We start from the raw sequence: 16,237 nt of genomic DNA, 5'->3' as shown, positions 1-16,237 counted from the left end.
ATATATGTACACCATGGGCGTATAGATATTATATTTTATGTTGTACTTAAGGACTTCTGGGTTCCTTGATTTCAAATCCAAAATAAAAACATTAAAACTTAAAATTGTGAATCCAAGATGGTGGATCACAATTGCAGAAATTAGACCGATTTGATTACAAAATACTACACTGGGGGGTTTCGGGTCACTGATTTCAAAAACATAATAATATAATATACCCATTCTTATACATAAATTGAAAATCCTTTGAAGAAAAAATGAAGAAGTAACAGGGATGAAATAAGTGCGGAAAGCGATTCGGTGTACGAAGAACGTAGCAATATTCAGTAGCAATATTTCATGTGGCGTGCATAGCACGCCATATTTGATTCAACATTTAGACTTTGGATTTAAAAAATTTTGAGCCCCCATGCTGAATTCGCCCATTTAAAATTTTTTAATTTTGAGTTCGGGTTTAAAATCAATGACCCAAATAACCTGCTGGTAGGATTTTGCAGTCAAATCGATTTAATGTTTACAATTGTGATCCACTATATTGAATTCGCCATTTTGTATTTTGACATTTTGATTTTGGATTTGAAATCAGTGACCCAAAAATTCCCCGCATATAACATTTTGTAGTCAAATCGGTTTAATTGCTACAATTCTGATTCGCCATATTAGATTCGCCATTTTGAATTTGAATATTTTTAATTTGGATTTGAAATCAACAACCCAAGAAGCGCTTAAATACTCCGAATAATGTAATTTGCTTTCATTAAAATAATACATTCCTCTAGAGATTAAAATATCAACTTCTATCGCCTTTTTTCCAAAATCATCAAGCTCTGCAATAATTCACAGGCCGAGTTTGGAATCAGCATGCAAAAATCTATCGACAAAAAGTATGTAGAACATGATGTATTCGATGTGGTATTCGATGAACGATTTTTTTACAAAACTTGCTAACTTCAACATAGTTTCTCAAGGTAAAATTTTTTTTGCAGTTTTTATATTTTTCATTCCTTTTAGAAGTTATACGAATTTAAGACTGCATTTATCAGAACCGCTCATAGTTGTGGCGTAGCCAGGATTTAACAAAAGGGGGGGTTTTGATGTCTGAACAAAAAGTGAGGTACTACTTACAGGGAAAAATTAGGGTAGTATAGTTAGGCATACAATTTGTAAACATCATATTTATTATTATTGTATTATTCCTATTTGAAAATTAACTTTTAAAATGTTTATTTAATATTGTGCTCAGTCTAATAATAACAATAATATTATTAATAATAGTTTAATGTGGCGTAGTATTATTTTATATTCCAATGCTTTTAATTATATATTAAAAAATACAGCAATAATAACTACATTTGCTATTCGGCTAGTTCACTGTAAAAATTTTTTCTTCAAAGAAATTTGATAGACATTAAGCGATCCAATATCATTGAGAAATACATAAGCGTTTGTATGGAAATTTTATGAATTTCGGAAATTTAAATTTTCCTCATTGATTGGTTGAGCACGCGGTTTTTTTGCTACTTAGTTCCACATAGAAGTGCCAGCAATTCGCTTGCATGACATCATTGTGTTGCATACAAATACAAACTGAGATCATTTTAATTTTTAAAGTTTTAGTATCGACATATTTGACTATTTTGCTGGTGTTCACTCTACAGCTCCTTCTCGACACATTTCCTATGACTGACAGTTTAAATGTGTCTAGTTTCAAGCAAACAGAACATTTTTCTACTTTCCTTTTAAATATATTTAATTAAATCATGTGCGGAAAAACTCATTTGCGAAAATGGGTACTAATTTCATTTTACAATGAGTATCATAGATTACCTGCCCTTTATGCTCCTCTATAACCTGCGAGAAATTTTTATTCTGGCTTTTAAGAAAATAAATTTAAAATACTAGTTTTTGTTAGGGTTTCGTTATGTGAAGGTTTTCTATAAAATATTTTCAGGCTTAAAGTTTACATTATTATTTTTCACATTTTGTGTTTCAGAAATAAATATTTTTATCAGGGTTCTGGAAAATTTCTATCAGGGTGACACCTCATTACCTGTAAGAGGGGGCGGGGAAGTAGTTTAGGATGGTATATCGGATAAGCTGATGATTGAGACGGTATACAAAAAGGAAGTAGATATGCCTCTTCCGTCGTTCAGGGGGGGGGTACAACACCCCCCCCCCTTGGCTACGCCACTGGCCCACAGTGTGTCATCCATAACAGAGCACAAAGATTAGGTGAAGTTTGTCGCAAAAGAATAAGGTTCGCAGCAATAAAAATTTGTTTGAGACAAATAAAACTCATTTTATCCTTAAATTTAACAGAAAATTCTATTTGTTTCAAGAAAATTTTTCCTTCAATTTCATTTCGTAAACGCCTAAAAAACACAAAAAATAATAATTTAACAGACTTGACAGCCCAAAATGCTTTCAAAAGAGGGGAAATACGTTCATTTTTTACGATAACAGGAAAATAATAGGGGAAAAAAGTCTCTTAAATAAAACTAATGTTTGGCTAACATTTATTTTTATAAAAAACGTGTAAGATATAAGTCGACATCAATTGCATTGTTTAGAAAATTTAGAGAAATCTCTCCTATTACGCGGCATTGAAACGAAAGTATTTGTTTATTTCCACGCTGGAAGCGTCCACACCTATACCGCGACCTTCAATTTTTTTCAAGCCACGTTCTTTGGCCAACCAGGTCTTGTATTAACGAAGGCGCTGTAAGCAACTTTTTCAACTTCGTATGTGCCGAAAAGGAAGAGTCTATTTGAAATCAATAAATATTATCAATAATGATAAGGATAAATACACACGACTCTCGGTGTAGTTAATGCGGTTTATCAATTCCTAGAACTGCTGACTCAGTGCCCAGGTACTTAAATGCTGAGATTGCGTATTATTATGCATTCCAACGGGAAAGTTTACTCATCGTTAGGAGGTGCCATCGAACTTAGATAAAAGGCTACGTACTTCGAACTCAAAGTAAGCAAAGTAAAGTTTTTAAAAGAAAATTACAAAATATGAAACGTAGAAATAAAAAACATGTTTAATAAAAAGAAGAACTGCAAAGTTTGAATATACAGTAGACTCGACACTTCTCGCTGCGACACTTCTCGTTTCCTGATTTCTTATTGGTACGCTTCCCCTTACTCCTTGTCTCATCACACGCATGCACATACGCGGCCGGCTACGCCTACTAAGCGAAACGCGGCTTGACGCAGGAGAGAGGGTTATCTGACACTTCCTGTTCGCTTTCCCTACAGTCCTGAAAACGAGAAGTGTCGTATATTTCACTTTTTTATTAAATAAGAAACGAAAAATTTGGTAGGAAGATAGTTTTTGAACGCAGTAAACAATGTACCTCACCTGCTGTTGGTCAAAACTTACTTTCCTACCAAATCTTTCGTTTCTTCTGTAACCAATACTTTCTAAATTTGCAGTTTATCTTTTTATTAAGCTATAGTTGACGTTTCATAATTTGTTTCATTCATTTTTTATAATTTTCTTTTTAAACCGTTGCTTTCATTGCCCTCAAATTACGCGGCCGTTTAGGTATCTTCAGTGGCACATCCTAACGAGTAGTAAATTCTGCCCATAGGTATTTTCTCTTTAACTACCAGCTAACTTCACTGTATGGAATGCTGAGGGGAAAAAATTGACCAAATGCATGGGCATTGGTTAATTTTTGTTCTATTGTGCTGATATCTTCGTAAAAACTAATTTTTTCTGTAAAAGTGTGTTTGAACAATAGTTTTCATTTTTAAGGATTATTTAGTAAAAAAATGAAATGATAATAATTATTATTTATTACGAAGATATTAAAAAAATAAAGTTTTGTCCAATGCATTTGGTTAAGGTGTAATACACGCCTGTCATATGCAAACGTAAAATGTATCTTCCTCTCACTCTACCATGTAACGATGCCACGCATTTATCTCACTTTACATTTTTCTCTGTTTTTCCATTGGGTGGGAAATCTAGAGTAAGATAAATGCATGGGATCATCATATGGCCGAGTGAGAGGAAGATACATTTTCCGCTTTCATGCGACAGGCGTGCAAATACACTTTTAATTGTTTTTCCCTCAGCATTTAACAAAGTGAAGTTAGCTGGCGGGTGAAGTGAAAATATTTAATCGGAAACAATTCAGGCAGGGCTGTGTTGCTCAGCTCAAAAAGTCGCAGAACGTTAGTGCTTTAGCGCATTACGCATGCCAGTGTTTTTCCAGTATTTCTGTTGACGTGCGACAATTTTCCAACTAAAAATCAATATAATAAAATAAAAAACCACTCAAATATTTCACGGAATAGTAAGTCTTCTATCATGACAAACCGTGAAGTTATGCTAGACTAGGTGGAAATGTCTTTTTGGAGAAAATCTTCGAAACGTGAAAGAAAATTATAATGATCTGAATATTAATCTTTTTAAGAGTAGAATGCATTTTCACAATTCTATTTCTTCGTCCTTTTATCGGTTAAAGAACTTTAAGTTTCACGAAATTCAAGCAACTGTCCGAAATCTAAGGTTAGAGTGCCACTAACCTGAAATTTATAACATATCGAGGCGTCTTAAAGATAAGATGCAAACGCATGCTATTGACTGGATGACACTTAACCAAAAATATAAACAATAAAAAATTAACCGAGAAGTTAGCGCTAGAAAGTTTTTGCTCGCGGAATTGAGCAAGATGAGGCTGGACGTTGGCCAAAAACTAGAGTTCCTCTAGCCAAAACTAAATGATTTTCTCTCACTCCATGAAATCATCAATGTTCTATCTCAGGCGAGCAAAGCATGAAGGTGCCACTTCTCGCCTTCATAAGAATCTTATAACCTAAACGCGAGAAATGCCACCTTCATGCCTCGCTTGCCCAAGATGGAACTTTCATGATTTGATGGAGCAAGCGAGCACCTTTTAGTTTTGGCCAACTTCTAGCTTCATCTTGCTCAATTCCGCGAGCAAGACTTTCTAGCGCTAACTTTTCGGTTAACTTTTTGGAATGTAAGCTTCTAATGTGTCCCCTAAGGGTTTAAATTTTTATTGCACCTTTTTCCCTATTCCGTTACACACACCCCACACACTTACTTGGTGATGGAAGGAGTACCTACCGTTTAAGGAGGGTTTCGAAGCACCAAGAGCAACAGCTTTAAGAACTTAGAGATAACCTTTTTCTCTAGAGGTACCGGTCCCACGACTCTGCGGAGATGAACAACTCCCTTTCTTAGCGCTAGTGTTCATCTCATTGGCCACCGAAGGATCTTCCAGAGTGCGAGGCGAGAATCGAACCCGCAAGCCGGCGGATTGGGTCCAAAGCCTACGCTTCAGCCCCCACGACCATCGCCCCACTCCGGTTAGATTTTTATTCTTTATATTTTTTTAAGTACCGTTAAGTCATGTCGCGCGCGTTGCCATCCTATCGTTAGGACGTACCGATATTCCTATGACTTCAGGCCAAAATACTCAATTCAAATTAACGAGGGCTTCTGGCTCTTCGGGCCTCTTTTTTTTTATTAGTCAGCCGCTGACACAAAGTAGAGCGTACAGAGACCGTAGCGGGAGGATCCGGTACTGCGCAAATATAATTAACCATGTGCGGTGAGGATTAGATAGGGAAGAAGGGAAATAGATGCGAAAGAAATAGGTGAAACTTCACCTTGGTTCAATTTTCAAATAAAAAAGATTCATTTTGAATCAAAAGCGATGAATCTTCAACGAAAGAGTTGGATTTTCAACAAACAAATAAATTATGTCTGACCTCAAGAACATTGTTGAATTTGTAACCAAATGGTCGAATTCTTAAACAAAAGGATTAAAAATTAAACCAAAACAATTTCAATTTAAAAAAAGGATTTATATTTTTAATGTAAAACAATTGAATTTAACGAAAAAATACGAATTTTCAACCAAATTGATCAAAATTGTTTTTTTTCTTTTGATTTAGGGGGTCTCCCAAACGTGGACATTTGACCAAACCAAGGGGGGGGGGGGGCTCAAATTTTACACAAATCTAATACCTTTCTGACAAGAATGTAAAAATATAATAATTCGTAAATCTTATAACTTATATTTCCATAGGGAATAATTCTTTATAGAAATTCATATGCATTCACATGTAAATATGTACCAATTATACTAACACAGTAAAAAGAAAACCTTTAAGTCCGCTAATATAGTGACGGAATTTAAGGTGTGATCAAAAGAAGAACGCGACGGCCGTAAGTCAGCATTAGTCTAAAAACTTAAAGTCCGCAAATTTGTCTGAATGAAGTGCGGCAAAGTGCACCTTCTTTTGTTTGCAAAATAAGATCTATAATGCGGAGATTCAGGCAGTCATGGCAGAGAGTAGGGCGATCAAGATGAATTCTTGTATTGAGTGGACTGAATTTAAAAAGTTAAATGCGAGTTTCGCCCGCATCTGATGAAATTCATTTCCGTTGCTACAGACTCTGCTATTCCACACTTAATATGAAAATTTTGATCAGTCATGCAGCTTTTACGTTCATTTTTGACCTTAAATTACTATCCGCTAAGACAGGCTGACTTTATGTTTACCCCTATATCATCAATTACGTTACCTAATGAAATTAAAGCAATCATGAAAGTAAGACAAATAAAATTTTAAGGATTTCTTTTTACTGTGAACCTTCCTGACAATTGCACCTACCCAATCGTGACAGTCACGTCATGGTAAAATACCTAATAAACAAATAAAGGGTCATGTAAGAAACACAAATAGTTTTTTAGAGGCATTTTTAATCCTACTCACCAAACAATTTATTAAAAAATTTGACTATTTGGTTGGAAATTCATGTGTTTTGTTAAAAATTATTTTCTTCTCAAACAAAAATTATCCTCTTGGTTTAAGATTTGACTATAGCTGACAATAATCTATGTATCTTGAACAAATTCGACGTTTTTTGTTGAATGCAACTTTTTTGTATGACGAAAATTTAACTCCTTGGCCGAAAGTTAGACTATTTCCTTAAAAAATCATTGTTGTTCTTGAAAATTCACAATTGTAGCTGAAACTTACATTTTTAGAGGAAAATTACACTTCTTATTACCAAGTTTTTTTCCGCCTAAAAATTCAACTTCTCAATTTATCTATTTTTTAAATGAAAATCTAATTGTTTCAAGTGTCTCGTCGTTCAGAAATTCGAGATTATTCTTTTTAGGTGAAAATTCCTATTTTTGGTTGAAAACCCAACTATTTAGGTAAAATCCACCGTTTTCTAGAAGCCCTTTGAGAAAGAAGCTAACCCCCTCCGATTTTGTAATATACAATATATAAATGTTATTTTATATCATCGTCTATCGGGCAATAAATAATAAGTTAAAACTATTTTATACTAGTATGATAATACTTTTAATTATATTTTTCAGAGGTTTTTTTATTTATGAACATAGATATAATTTGAAGATTTAATTAAGCGGTGACACTATTAATTTTTAATGTATCGACACGGAATTCAATTTTATTTTATGATCAGAGAAACATTACTTGTAAGAAACCATTCACAACCCCTCTTCTATATGACACATTTTGTGACGTTTTGGCAGACTCCCTGCTTCCCTTCAGAGCATCACGGAATATGTTAATACTAGCTTGATTGACAGTTAAAACACTTTCCCACAGAGGTGGAATAGAAACCATGTGGTTCATATTCCAACCCTACATTGTACCTAATAGCTTTTCTTTTTGAACTGTTTTGTTATATCTAGAGTGTGACACATTCTTTTTAACTTGCCTTGTGTTTGGCAAGTCTATGCAGAATATTCAAACAGGCGTATTGACCTGGTTCGTCCTTCTTTTTCGATTTTACATTGTTCTCGGGCTCACTCTTTCCCTATTTTTTTAAAATTACAAAAAAAAATTATCTCCACCAAACTTGAGCGAAGTCGGTTATTACTACCATGTGGCCCAAGGCACTCAAATATCTCCTGCAATTAACATGAGGGTAAAAGTATCGTAAAATTTCCAATATGGTAATTTTTATATATTTCATCAAAATCCTTTAGCTCTGTTCAATTATGATCTCTAGAAAATGTTTAAAAATATATCTAAACAAAATTTTTTTTGTCAAAAAATTTATAAAATGGCGGATCCCTTTGGAACTAATATTCCAATTTTCACAATTAAAAACCAAATCTCGTAAAATTCTTACAACAGGCAGATTGATTTATTAGAAAGCAAGTGATACCAACTGAAACTCAAATATTAAAAAAATCAAGGTAGCTGTTCAATTTTTTAAAATCATTATTTCTGTTTTTCATAATGAATGAAAACCAGAATTCTGAAAAATTCAAAATGGCGCCTCAGGAAATTCTCAAAAACTAGTATTTTCTATTCTTTTCGTCCTAAGATCCTCAAATTTTGAAGGAAAATCAATTGTATTGTTATAAAGTGTATGGTTGGAAGTAGATCTCAAAATTTTCGTTAAAGTAAAAATGGCGCCATATTATTATTTTTAAAAAGTTACATAATTACCATATTACAAATATAAACAAAATATGCAAAACGTTTTCAAAAAGGATTTAGTAGGTCTCAGAACTTAAAAGTTTGTAAAAGTTTGGCCAATAAAATAACCAAAAATGAACATTTTTGACTATTCGGTGAAAAGTTTCAAAATTTAAAAAAAAATGTGGACAACCATCTTGATTTTTTTTTCAAAATTTAAGTATTAATTTTCATCACTTACTTTCTATTGAATAAATTTTCCTCTTGTAAGAGTTTGATGAAATTTGGTTATAAATTGTAGAAATTTTAATTTTGGTTCAAATTACTGTTTTCAACATTGCAAGTGGCGTGAGACAGGCTCTCAGGCATGACTGGTTCATTTAAAATGACAGACCATATGTTTTTCTCTTGTTATTTGATTTTTCTCAAACCTTGATTGGAGTCTAATAAGTTTACTTTGGATTCGTTTCCCCGCACAGAGAGGGGTAGATGTTCAAAAGTAGATATTAAAAGCCTTTATATTTAACCTTAATAAAGTTATTACGGCATAATATGTGTGTTAGCATTGAGCAGCGTTGAGCAAGGATACAGAAAAATTAAATATTTGATTTACAGTTAATTATTGCATGATTAACAAATATTTTTGAATATCTGAGATTCTGCCCTTTGATATCTTGGATATTGTCAGGTGAAATCTTCCTCTTGGTATTTATGAATGTTCCACTTAAGTGAGATGGACAGAGGATATTGCTGAGGCACTTCTAGTGAAAGACGCTGTGTAATGAGAATACTTTTATTAAAACTTCGAAGATATAAAATAGATTCTTCTAATGAATGAATATTGTATTATGCATGTAATTTTTATTTCAATATTTATTCGGTACAACGTTGCTGTATTTATATTCTTTAATAATGAAAGTTAGGCGAAAGGGTATTTCTTATTTGATGGCACTTTCAGGGCTTATTGGGTTGTATTTTGAAATGTAATTGAGTAAACATTAGTCTCAAATTTGAATAGATTCAATATATTTGAAATATTCTTATCGTACCTGCGGAACCGGTGGACGACACACGTATATCTCAGTGACCTAAACAAAACGAAAGGAGGTTTTTGGGGAATCCTACGCATTTTTCATTGATTTCCATGTTGTTATGATTGATATTTGCTTTTATCACTCCTATAACGTTGCCTTCTAAGATTCCTTAATGTCCAATATTTCTTTAATTGATTTTGGATTTTGAAACCTCAAGAATCAATCACCGACAACCCAGAATAGATTTGGAAAATTCGTGAACTGATGAAATGAACATAATCATACAATTTCTTAAAGATGTCACACAATATCGAAGATATTCCTTTTCGCAAAGAACTTCGTCTTTTGTTTTAAAAACACCCGTAATTATACAAAATGATGTCCCTTATTATCTAAAACATCTAAGCTGCATAATATTTCTTACAAATAACTTTCTCATTCCTTCACATTCAAAATCAATACTGTTGTCGTGCACTAAATGTAGGGTGTAGTTCGCTGAAAATATGGTGTCTTTCATCGAATTTGAAATAAATTAATTAAAAATAAATATAACAATAGTTTGGCAAGGAATAATTGTATTACTGAGGACTGTTTGAAAATAGACAAAATCTGCTCTTTTAGATGAATTCATCTTCATTTTCAGAGAGTAGGCATATCCAATAATATTCTCTTTTTTCTAAGAGCTTTTCCTCAAGGTGTCGGTGGTGCCCCTATTTACCGTATCCGGATTTCTGGCCCATAGTTAAATCGCTAAGATATTGATTAGCAATATCTAGATGATCTTATTTAGTATCTGTTTTTCTCCGTGCGGGTTTCCTCATTGCATGGGAGTTCATTACTCTTTTCCTTACCTTCTAATTTTCGGTTGTTCGATGTTCGCAAGACGAGACTCCTTGCTGGGGATCTATTTTGTCAATAAGATTCATTACAATATTTATGAAAATTCACGGGCACATCTCATTTTGAAATACATGGACTGTATGAATAAAAAATTGTCCTTGGTAACTATGATCACACATATAAAGAACCATTTTCTCACATTTCTGAAATTCCAGTGTTCCTGTAACAGCGAATTTCAGCATTACAAACTACAAAACGTTCTCTGCGCCAATCAGTAAATCCTAGGGCAGGTTGACCACCTCAAGATAGAATGCCTAGACGGACTCAAAAGTTACTTCTCGGTTTCTAATTACATCTGTCAATCCATTTTGTGCTATTTATAACACAAAACCACAATATCGGTCATTTTCAAGAGGATTCGTTGTCGTCTATGTTATAAATAGGATCATGGCACATTTCATGATAACATTACTCGTAAAAAGCCATTGACTGAGGGCTCGGACCATTCAAACAGTGAAAAAGATCGTTTGGCTTTATATTCGGAATCTGACTGTTCGGTTTCTTTTGTGCCTTCTGACAAGTTCTTCTTGCTACATTACAAATCGGTATAAAGACCTCGAATGGATACGAACTTCCAACCAGATGCCTTTTCGACCCTGTCTCTAAGGCCAGTCCTTTATCCTTAAAATGAGTTTCTTCCTTTGATTCATCGCAACAGGTCATCAATGTTTACATCAACACGGTTGAACCTACTAGGCAGTCTGATAAGTCCCTGAAAAATGAAACACGGAGACGTTTTTTTGGCCAAAGTCCGTTTTATTTTTCAACATACTCATACTCATATTCGCATATTGGAGATAAGTTTATTGTAAATATTGATGAGACCTTGAATGTCTGTTCTGAAATTAACTGTATTATTGTCACGTTGAATATATATACACAGTTGCAATTTTTTCCTTTTTCTCTTTTATTTTTTGTACTTTGAAATAATATTTTATTGAATTTCTGTTACACTGAGAAAACTAATTGGACTTTCCATTTTTTTTAATTCTCAAAAGACTTTTGTTATAACCTTCAATATATGGTAAAACTATTATTTTTTTCTTTTCTAAGTTGGCATAACTTTTGTTCAGCCCATCCAAATCGATCCAAATATGATTTTCAATTAACTTTTTTGGATAATGATGCAGGAAAAGGATATTCCTAACAATATTCAAATTTCTTGTGTGAAATGAATAATGGGACAAACCTAGAGCTCTGTCAAATAAGTTTTTAATTACTGCAATTTTGTTTTGAAAGGGATGAGCAGAAAGTAAATTTAAAATTCTACCTGAATATGTACTTTTTCTTTACCAATTGGTAATAATATTACCATCTTAACCCTTAATTAATAGGCAGTCTGATAAGTCCCTGAAAAATGAAACACGGAGACGTTTTTTTGGCCAAAGTCGGTTTTATCTTTCAACATACTATCCCTTTAGGTCGATACAGCGAGTCCAACGATTTTCTAACTTTTTGATACCGTCCGAAAAGTAGTCGATCGAAAGGTCTCCAAAATACGCCTTAGTTTCAGTTATGAGCTCCTCATTTGAGTAAAAACGCTTACCGGTGAGCCATCTCTTCAGTTTATGGAACAAGTAATAGTCGCTGGGGGCCAGGTCTGGTGAATACGGTGGCTGAGGAACCAATTCGAAGCCGATTTCATGCAATTTTGCTTGTGCAACTAAGCATGAATGATCAGGCGCATTGTCGTGATGATAAAGCGGTTTTTCTTCTTCAAATGCGGTCGTTTTTCGGCGATTTCGATTTTCAATCGGTCCAATAATGATGAATAGTATACTCCGGTTATGGTTTTACATTTTTCAAGATAGTCCACGAATATTATGCCATGTGCATCCCAAAATACGGAGGGCATAACCTTTCCGACCCATTGTTGCGTTTTTGGACGCTTCGGAGCTCTTTGGCCCGGTGGAACCCACTATAGTGGATCCAGGTTTCATCCATGGTTATGAATCGGCGCAAAAACTCGGTCGGCTTACGCGAAAATAATGCCAAATTCTGCTGGGAAGTTGTCCAACGAATTCGATTTGGTCCACTGTGAGCAAACGCGGTACCCATCGCGCGCAGAGCTTCTTCATGCCCAAAACTGAATGCACGATATTGCCCACACGTTCCAATGATATGCCTATAGCATTAGCTACCTCTCTCAATTTCACTTTGGGATCATTCAACATCATATCATGGATTTTTTCGACATTTTCTGGTGTAGTGGCCTCTTTTGGGCGCCCAGATCGTTCAGCATCAACTGTGCTTGTACGGCCACAACGAAACTCGGTAAACCACTTATGAATCATTGCAATCGACGGTGCAGAGTCCGGGTAATACTTATCCAGCTTGGCCTTGGTCACGGATATCGTTTTCCTGCGAAGATAGTAGTGTTTGATCAAAACTCGAAACTCAGATTTTTCCATATTAAAAAAAACTCGGAGGTTAGTCGCTTCTCAGTGGTGTAACTTGTAAATGCGTAAACATAAATAGCTGAAGTTTTGACAGGCGTCATTTGAAGGATCAAGCTCGACGAAAATGGTTCACATTAGTGAATACTAATGCTATCTCTTAGAATTTTCAGGTACTTATCAGACTGCCTAGTAAGCCAATCGAAATTGCTGGCAAATGCGAGAGACCTTCATCTTAATTGATTAATTCACTGCGTACGCAAGGTCTTGAAACTCTTTCTTTCTGTCACCTACTCTTGGTTGGATGCACGAAGGTTTCTCGCTTGGAATCAAGCGGTTGGTTTTTCCCGCGGACCGATTATGTATCCAGTAGGAATTCTTAGATCCAGCGGCAGATCTCTAACGCTTTTTGACGTCACATCCCTACAAATTAAAATTCAGCTTATCGTGCCACTCGAGAAATGGATCTTCTAGCTTGAACTTATTAGAGTGTGCAATAGAAGGTCCTTGAATAGATTTCACAGAGTAAAATGTACTGGACAGCGTTTTTCATTTTTATGATGAAGCTTCTCCCACTTACCGTCCCAAGAAAATTATAATGAATTTAAGCAGCTATTTATTTGGATTCGTCACGCACACTGCAAACCTACTACGATCAGCAATTTCTTTTCATCGACTCGTGTAACAAGAGTGATTGGACATTGTTTGTGCTTTAAACTTCTTTCTAAGACTGCTATAGAGCTTTTGGACTCGTGGATCAGCCCCTCCCATTCTTGAACCAGTTTTAAATCAAGTGTGCTATTTGAGACCATTTAATATTTTAGTATTTAATTTGAAGTCAGTATTTCTTTTGGCCATTTAGGTATTTAAGTTCCATTCTTTAAATCTGTCTTTCCTTCACTTTCGGTTTTTGTTAAGTGATTTTCCTCACTCGATCGTCTTCTGGTGTTGTGGGAAGTGACGAGTCGGATGACGTATTCCTTCCGGTTGCGTCTGGATTGATCGTTCGGTGAAAGATCGCGGTCGTAGCTTCCGGAAGTCACATCTGCCCTATTGTTTCAAAAGAACCAAAACCTTTTTTTTGGTACCAGGTACAAGGTGCTATATGTGATTCACTTCAACCAGGCTGGTAATATCTCCTTCCCTCCCCTATGCCAGCCCGCCAGTAATTGAGTAACATTTTTGGTCCTTCGAGTCGGATGGTGGGTGAGCGGAGGGGCATGATCTCGGGCATGACAACAATGCTACTGATGAATTATTTGCAACATTGCGAACGCCTTGAGACAGGCTTTTAGGCATGACAAATTTACTGACTGTGCTTGTTCTCAACATTGCAGACGTCCCGAGACAGACTCTCAGGTATGACAACCATACTGCGAATAGATTGTTTGTAACATTGTGAACGCCGCGACAGAGGCTCTCAGGCAGGACAAACGTACTTACTGACTGCCCTTTTTTTTAGTATAAGGTGCTATATGTGATCGACTTCAAAACAGACCGGTAGTGACTCCTTCCCTGCTCTACGCCAGTCCGCGAGTAATTAAGTGACAAGAATAAATTTGATAATTTAAAACTTCTTTAGTTAGGTTACATAAGGTTTAAAAAATAAATTAAAAATTACAATTGAAAAAGGTTTTTAAAATTCTATCAGTTTGTAGAACGTACCAAAATTTCATTCGTGTATAAGAAATTATCTTTAAATGGCGTCAATACTTTAACGAAGGTAATTGGCTCAATTAATAGCAGTTACATTTTTACATTCTTATCCGAACAAGAAGTCTATAAACACAGTAACATTTGAAGGAACTATTCGATTGGATTGTCCTTTGGCACCCTTTATAAGGATATGAAACGAAAGGTCAAGTTCTTTAGCCAGCTTCTTTTGACAAAATTTTAAAAAGTTACAGCATTTTGCAAATTTTTCAAAATCTAAAAAACTAAACGAGAATGAACAGTTGCAGCCAAACAAAGCATGATATGGGAAAAAGTCAAGAGAAAAAATCGTTACTTTTCCAAGGCCCTGCAGGACTGTCTAAAAAACTTTTTGAATTTTGATTTTAAAAAATCGAAAATTAATATTTTGATAGCACCAAAAATAATTAATTATTACATTATTATCCTAATGAGAAGGTATTGGTGTCATTTGAAAAATGACTTTCGCAGATTCCATTAAATATCGACGTTTTGACACCCCCTAGGTCAGAAAAAACAGTTTTTACGTCGTGTCCGTGTCGTTGTCATTGTAGTCTGTAAACACGGGAACATTGAAGAAATCGTTGGATTGGATTTCACTATAGCACACTTTATAAGGATATGAAAAGAAAGGATGGGTTCGTTAGCCAGCCTTTTTTGAAGATATTTTAAAAAGGGCATTTTGACCTTTTTTGAGATCACTTGTTTTGTAATATTTGTAAGTTTTTTCGACAGCTTTTTGTAGTAGTCCAATATACGAACAATAAAAATAAAAATTACCAAGATTACCAAAGTTATAGTATTTTCAAAAACCAAAAACACAAACGAAAATTAGCATTTGAAGAGATAGATTAACAAACATTGTGCACCCAAAGAAAAATAAAAAATTGGTCAGGAATTATTTTTTTGTAGGATAAGTAGTTCTTGTTTTATTTTTGAAAAACAATGTGCAAAATGATACATGTTTCAGCGCAGCTAAGAATAAAATTTAACCCAAGATAATAAACAAATATTCAAGTAATCATGATAAATACAATTTATGCTTTATTTTGCAAAATCTAAATACCAAATCCCAGGCAGAGGTACATACCAAATATATTAAATTTGATATAGAAGTATTGAGCATAATATATAAAATTTGACATTTCGGGAATAATCGAGTGCGAAGCACGAGATACGTGATCAGAATGTGTTCGCTAAAGCCGAAAGAGCTTTAACGAAAGAGAGTTCACAATCGCAAAATAACAGTTGTCGATTCGGTGATTTTTAATTTTGCAAGATATGTGCACAAATGTGAAAGAAATAAATCCCGAACGCGAATAAGTGAATGCATGAATATGATAAAACTACAAGGTCCGAGCGCGTAGCGAGAGGCAAATACAAAATGTGTTCAACCTTCGACCCACGCGCGCAACGCGCGATTCGAATGTGCCTGCGTTGCGGCTAAATTTTTTACATTCTTATCAGAGAAGGTATTAGATTTGTGTAAAACTTTACCCTCCCGGTTTTTGTCAAATGTCCACGTTTTGAGACCCCCCTGAATCCGAAAAACAGGCTTTTACGAATGTGTCTGTCTGTATGTCTATCTTCATGTATGTGTATGTATGTATACATGTATGTATGTATGTATGTATGTATGTATGTATGTATGTATGCATGTATGTATGTATGCATGCATGCATGTATGTATGTATGTATGTATGTATGTATGTATGTATGTATGTATGTATGTATGTATGTATGTATGTATGTATGTAT

Source organism: Belonocnema kinseyi, chromosome 4, assembly GCF_010883055.1.
Source record: "Belonocnema kinseyi isolate 2016_QV_RU_SX_M_011 chromosome 4, B_treatae_v1, whole genome shotgun sequence".
Taxonomy (NCBI): Eukaryota; Metazoa; Arthropoda; class Insecta; order Hymenoptera; family Cynipidae; genus Belonocnema; species Belonocnema kinseyi.
This window is presented reverse-complemented; position numbering follows the sequence as displayed.